The sequence below is a fragment of the Cylas formicarius genome, unplaced genomic scaffold (genome assembly GCF_029955315.1).
Source record: "Cylas formicarius isolate icCylForm1 unplaced genomic scaffold, icCylForm1.1 PGA_scaffold_9__14_contigs__length_23061073, whole genome shotgun sequence".
NCBI lineage: Eukaryota > Metazoa > Arthropoda > Insecta > Coleoptera > Brentidae > Cylas > Cylas formicarius.
In genome coordinates this window covers 4,707,464-4,715,019 of record NW_026844365.1, presented here as the reverse complement: position 1 = coordinate 4,715,019, position 7,556 = coordinate 4,707,464, and the positions used below count along the sequence as shown (strand labels likewise).

The following is a 7,556-nucleotide window of genomic DNA, read 5'->3' as shown; positions in this document are numbered from 1 at the left end:
CAAAAAATAAAATATGGAAAATGCTTGTCTATATAATAATAAGAGTTACTGAATCCAGAATTAAAGCACCTTACGTCTATTCTTCTCTCTAATAATTTCCACATTACCACAACCTTCCAAAGACATGAAAAACATGAACGAACCTTAAAGCTACAACAAATAAACTCATCAGCATGGAACTAAAATTCTAAGATCTAGCTTATAAAAAACAAAAAAAAAGTCTTCTTCTCCTTCAAGTCATAATAGATCTAAACAAAGTAGTCGTGCTAGTAATAGAAATAATAGAGCAACCTGTAGTGAAAATTACGATAAACATGTCAGTCGAAAAGATTATAGAAATCCTTTTCATTCTAGAGAGAAACGCAATGGAGAAAATATTGTAGTAATCAAAATTTTGCAAATGAACGGAATAAGTTTAATAGTAGCACTACGCACAAAGATTATTATACCAGACGGGATAAAACTAGTGATAGTTATCGAACAGTTGAATCGATACCATTTGCAAATCTTCTTAATTCTTGCTGCATCGGTTTTTATAAATCAAACTGTTGGTTTCTTTAGAGCTTAATTGTACCTGCTTATATATTGTTTAAGGGGGGCGGAACTAAAGTGGAAGCATGAATATTGTCTTGGATGACTGTTTCCTATATTGGTGAAACATAAAAACTCACAGTTAAGATTGTTCGGTTGCTTATAGATTCCTATAGATTCTGTGGAAGAGTTTTAGTTTTGTCGAATAAAATTTGATGGCAGGTTTCGTGATTGTGTTTGGCAATTGCTGATGATTTTATTTATCCTAGTCTTAAGGCGCTTTCATGTTCTTTGAACCTAAATGATAATGTATTCTTATAATATTGTTTTTGACGAATCGAACATGTGAAGATGTGTGAAGATTTTTTTTTTGACAAGGGCTACATTTACTTCTCTGCTAAATTTGAGGTTGATATCTGGAAATTTAAGACACTTAACACATTTCTCATTTAGTACGGAATATCGGCAACATCCTGTACAATAGGTGAAAACCTTATATACAAAAGCTTTTGCTGCCTATGCGGGCTATATCACAATATAAAAGAAAGTGAAATCTAAATCATACTCTTTCAGTTATAATCAATTTTCAATACTAGGGGTACCCATTTTTCAGTTTTTTTGAATTTGCGGCGCACCCTGGATATTTTTGAAAAATTGTCAAGAATAAAATTTTATATTTTTTATATCTTCTGCGTCTTGCGGTTCAAGAATTTTTTTAGTCTCGTAAACGGTTTTTGAAAAATTATGTTTTTTGTAGACTCTTGCACACGTGATTTTTTTAGAATACTTCCCCCACCCCCCTCCCCAGCCACCCCATTTGCAATACGTTCCGTCACGGGTCAAAGCTGCATATATGTGCCAAATATGAAGTCGATTGCTTCAAATTTCGGACGCTTATCGTGTTTCATAGCAATGTCCAAAACACAGTCGAAAATCGGGAAAAAAATGGATACCGGCGTCGGATCAGAGCCATTTCTTATTAGCTTATGTGCCTCGGGGAATGTTAAAAATTGGACAAATTTTAATTTTGTAGCTCCAACGGTTCGAAAGTTATTCAGAAAAAACCAAAAGTCGAGAACGGAGAACGGACAAACAGACAAAAAAATTTTTTTTTTGACGGTGATCATTTCTGTACCAACGGCGATCCGATAGGACCTACCGTTAGCGAGATATAAAATTTTTACACGAGCGTTTTTCATAGCACAGTCTAAAAGGAACCCCAGATTTTTTGCGGTTTTTCCTAGTCTCCGAGTAATATTCGCTTATAATAAGTGATAAAAATTCCCTCGAAACGCTTACCTATTCCGCTAAGCCTGAATAATTCGAGGACAACCGGCAAAGCTCCGAGACTAAAAGGGACATAAACGTCGATGAAGAGAAACACTCCGTACATGCTGGAGCTGCAGGCGTCCGCTGCCGCTAAACTTAAGCTTATCTTGAGATTGGGCGTCATCGGACTCCTGATCCAATGAACGCTTGCTATAACAACGACGTTGACGCACATGGCGATGACGCACGTGATCAGTAGTGTCGGAACTATGATGCACTCGATGCAGTACTCCTCTTCGTGCTTTGTTGCGTTACCGACGCACAGATTGGGCGTTTCCAGTGCCGGAGCAGACGAGTTAAGGGTTCCTGTAAAAGAGTTTGTTTTTTAGACAATTACAATTGAGTGTGGCGGCAGTAATTAAAGTTTAGACTAATGGAACTTTTAATAATAATAATAATAACATATGAAATATCATTAAGGAAAAACACGAGACCTAACTGCCATTTTCAATCTTTAATATTTTTTATTATTTAGAAAACAAAATTATAGTTATTTTGAACCTAATAAACAAACCGCAATAAATATGATAATTTGTCTTGTTCAAATTGGGTGCCGCCCTCTTCAATTCAGTGAACGCATCTTTTTCGTACTGAATGGCAACTATTCACTAATCTATAGGAGTGATGGAAGCAAACGCGTCTCGAATGGCTTCCTCTATCTGTGCTTTGGTTTGGAAAATTATATTTTTATCTCTTCCATAAAAACATCTAGAGGAGTTAGATCACACCATCTAGCACAATTCGTGCGTTGTGAACTGGGCAACCATCTTGCTGATTATAAATACTGCTGCAAGAATTAAGAAGGGAATGTTTAGATAATCATCCACTTTCCCACACAGCCATAAGCGATCTGTTAAATATTTCGCAAGAGACAATTAACGCTTGATCACTCCAAACAATAGATAATGGAAAATTAATGTTCTCATTGCATTTTCCGATAAACCAGTTGCAAAATGGCATCCCCTTCATGTAATTGGTGGATTTTTCTGGTACGATATGGCTTGAATTTATGTTTTTTTTTTTAAGTAGTTGAAACTTTAGGTTTTCTAGCATTAGTTGCGTCACCTAGTGCGCCGCAGGATATGCCTGTAAGGGGTGTTTTTTTTTCGATGTATAGAACTTTACGTTGCAATAAAACAACGATGGATTAGTCGATTGACATGAATTTTATTTATCCGAAAGAAAATCTTGTGGCATTACGTTTTAAATATGATTTCTGGCATATGACCGCCACGGCTGGCGCGCATGTAGCCCAATCTGGACGTCCAATTTTCGATGATTTTTTCCAACATTTGTGGCCGTATATCGGCAATAACACGGCGAATGTTGTCTTCCAAATGGTCAACCCTTTGTGGCTTATCCGCATAGACCAATGACTTTACATAGCCCCACAGAAAGTAGTCTAGCGGGGTTAAATCACAAGATCTTGGAGGCCAATTCACTGGTCCAAAACGTGAAATTAGGCGGTCACCAAACGTGTCTTGTGGCACGAGCTGTGCGACATGTTGCGCCGTCTTGTTGAAACCACATCTCCTGGACATCATGGTTATCCAATTCAAGAATGAAAGTGGTAGTAATCATAGCTCTATAACGATCACCATTGACTGTAACGTTCTGGCCATCATCGTTTTTGAAGAAGTACCTACCAATGATTCCACCAGCCCATAAAGCGCACCAAACACTCAGTTTTTCTGGATGTAACGGTGTTTTGACATACACTTGAGGATTAGCTTCGCTCCAAATGCGGCAGTTTTGTTTGTTGACGTAGCCATTTAACCAGAAGTGCGCTTCATCGCTAAACAAAAATTCGCTTATGAAAATCGGGAACAACGGCAATCTCGTTTTGGGTCTTCTTCTTCTATCACTCCCGCATACTGAGAATGTTAACGAATAACTTCCTACTAAATTTATTTCTTTTATCTAAAAGTATAATTTAAATGTTTTTTTGTAAATATTTTCTTAAGCTATATGTAACAGACTTAAGCTATTTTACTTTTTGTAAGTGCTTTTAAGGTAAGCAAGGTCATATTACACCCTTAATAATAGCGACTTTTTTTTTTTTAATGCGATTTAACATTGCAAGTAAATCATATATCTTGGGTATATTTTTAGTTATGTAAAAACGCAAAACGTAAGTTTTTCAATGGACTTAAGTCACTTTCAAAATGAACGTGAATGAAAATTTATTTCTTAATACGCTCAGAGGTGTGCTTTTTAAAGGGTAGGTCAACATCTAACCAAAGTCCTAGATTTTTTGCTGCATCACAAAAGGCTAATTTGGTATTGTTTCCGTAAAGACGAAGCGATACTAATTTTTTTTTTTGCTGGCAAACAGTAAGCCCTGAATTTTATTGAGATCTAAAAGCAGAAAGTGAGCAGAAAGAAACTTCAAAAATATGGTTTAGATATCTATTCATAAGGTCGATTTTTTCTATCAAAAATAACTCTAGAAGTGAAGTGTAAATTCAATACAATATGTGTGACCATCGATAATTAATTTTTGTTGACGATTGATTGAACTTGACTGAAACTGGTTTCAGTTTCAGTGAAGCTCTGAAGAGGCCAACAGGATGATTGGCGAAACGTTAGCTGTTCTAGTCTACAAAAACCGACGCAGAAGGAATCCAGAAGTTTTATAAAAAGTGTAATAGTAGCCTGTGAAAGTTTCTTTGAAAATTTGAGAGGAACTGTATTTTGCCGCATTGTCAATGTCGACATTTCCATATACAGAGAAAGTACACATCAAAATATCATGCATATAAATACATAATACAATAACGCCCTGTTCAAAGTTTTAATTTTATTCTGGTCCACCGTATTATTTCATTTCAATTTATTTACTTTTAAAAAGTTCAAGATATTTTTTGTTTATTTTGTTAGAAATACTTAAAGGATGGAAAGCTTCTTTTTTCTTAATTCCGTAAATTCTGTCAAGTAAATAAGAACTTATATAGAAGTAGCATAATATTTATATATAATAATATCTATATAAAATCTTCTATATACAAAACAACTTCATCAGTCATAATGTTTTGAATAGTCAGGTAAACTAATATAAACATACTCCATTTTTCACAATTCATTGCATCTATTCCCAGAGGGTCTCAACGTTCCTTGTGTTAAAAAAAATAATAATTGAGAAATATAACGTCAAAACCAGATTTACCACTTGTCCAAACATCTCTCAATATCTTTGACAAAAAATATCAACTATCAAACATATTGCTGTAAACAGATATAGTATTCTATATTAAAGGTTTTTCACCTCTTTCTAACCCTTGGAATGCCATCCAGACCACTCGACATTGATAATATTATTTTCTGTGAACATTACAAGAGTATACTTCATTTCATTTCCATCCGGACTTGTTGCAACCTCAGTCGAACGAGATTCGTAAACATATTGACAAAATGTCTCTATGGGTATCATTCTTATTTATAAACCGATATATTTATGTCAGCGCAGTGGAGAACTTATTCTTTATTACATTCATTTTTTTTTATTACTGCTGTTTTCGACCTGCAGGATCAATCGTACGGTGTTCGAGGCTTCAAGCACTCTGGCTGCGCCGGATATATTACACAAATGACTTGACACTCGATCCGGTGTCAGATCGACTACAGTCGACCCCCCCTAAAATGTGCTTTCAAGTTGTCATCGCGTTGATGGCATGAGTACGTGAAACGGCTTAGTCTGTGATGTTTTCAAAACGCGGTTATTGCAGATAGGAAAGTCGGCGTTAATATTTATTTATTTAAAAAAAAATAGCAATTTAGCAGTTCGATATGCACACGCTTGTAAAATATTTGTTTATGTATCAATTTTGATAATTCTTTTTTTTTTCGGATGGATCGTGCTAGAAGGCACAAGTTTTTGAAGCGGAACATCGAGAAATACTTTCGGTGACTATTTCAAATCGACAATGACAACAGATTTGTATTCAGGACTATCTAAAAGTGACCAGACCATTGACCAAAGTTTTTAATACTATTTACACAAACTGTGATGGCAAAGTGTTTGTAAAAATTAATACCGGGTTCATAAAGGAATATAAAAATATAGGAAAGGTCACGAGGGACTCTTTCTTTACTCGCGAAGTTTATCGAGTGTCGCCCGGAAACGGTTTCTCGTAAATTTACCGGAACAAATGGACCGGAAAATTAGAATGCATTGCCCGAGCTTTCCCACCAACGATTCAAAAATGGCGACAAATATGTATTAGTAGTATAGATGCCCAAACGCTATTGACACTTTCGGCGTTACTGCTCCCGCACCGCCATTTTTTCTCAAATTTTAACTTTTCCAAGACAAATAATATTTTAAACTTTTAAACTTTAATAAGGGGTGTTTTTTTTTCGATGTATAGAACTTTAAGTTGCAATAAAACAACGATGAATTATTCGATTGACATGAATTTTATTTATCCGAAAGATAATCTTGTGGCATTACATTTTAAATATGATTTCTGGCATATGACTGGCGCGGATGTAGTCCAATTTTCGATGACTTTTTCCAACATTTGTGGCCGTATATCGGCAATAACACGGCGAATGTTGTCTTCCAAATGGTCCAGCGTTTGTGGCTTATCCGCATAGACAAATGACTTTACATAGCCCCACAGAAAGTAGTCTAGCGGGGTTAAATCACAAGATCTTGGAGGCCAATTCGCAGGTCCAAAACGTGAAATTAGGCGGTCACCAAACGTGTCTTCGAATAAATCGATTGTGGCACGAGCTATGTGACATGTTGCGCCGTCTTGTTGAAACCACATCTCTTGGACATCATGGTTATTCAATTCAGGAATGAAAGAGTTAATAATCATAACTCTATACCGATCACCATTGACTAACGTTCTGGCCATCATCGTTTTTGAAGAAGTACGGACCAATGATTCCACCAGCCCATAAACCGCACCAAACAGTCAGTTTTTCTAGATGTAACGGTGTTTCGACATACACTTGAGGATTAGCTTCGTTCCAAATGCGGCAGTTTTGTTTGTTGATGTAGCTATTCAACCAGAAGTGCGATTCATCGCTAAACAAAATTCGCTTATGAAAATCGGGAATAACGGCAATCTCGTTTTGGGCCCATTCGACGAATCTACGCCTTACTTGATGATGGTTTGGCTTCAATTCTTGCACGAGTTGGATTTTGTAAGCACGTAAACCAAGATCCTTCCGCAAAATCTTCCATAAAGTGGATGGACCCAGATCCAATTCCTGTGCTCGATGGCGGATGGACTCATTCGGGTCTTCCTCAATGCTACGCTCTACAGCAGCAATAGCTTCTTCTGTACGCGCCGCACGGCATCTCTGGGGATGCGAGTTATCAATAAGAGTAAACGTGGTGCGAAAACGTTCCATGGCTAATCGAATTAACTGCTCTGATAGACGATTTTGTCGACGATAAAATGGACGTAGTAGACCATTATTGTCGAAATAAAATTCATGATGAATTGCCAAACCAAACTGAGAATAAATCACTTGACAGCTGTTAAATCGGTCGCCATCTTGAACAGTAATGCCAACTTAAAGTTCAATACATCGAAAAAAAACACCTGTTGTAAATAAAAAAAAACTATTTATTTTTAAAAAGTAAAATTTTATTAACAGTAAGAAACATACCTTAAAAAAAAACAAATTATTTTAATAAAAAACATAAAAGTGAAAACTAAACTAATCATCATTATCAATCA

General features: G+C 36.0%; 1 protein-coding gene across 1 annotated transcript in view; it reads left to right on the top strand.

The window, feature by feature from the left end:
* The window catches only part of LOC132707393 (glycosyltransferase 25 family member), a 70,812-nt gene that overhangs the window by 22,891 nt on the left and 40,365 nt on the right, over positions 1–7,556 (top strand). The gene's annotated exons all lie outside the window — the stretch shown is intronic.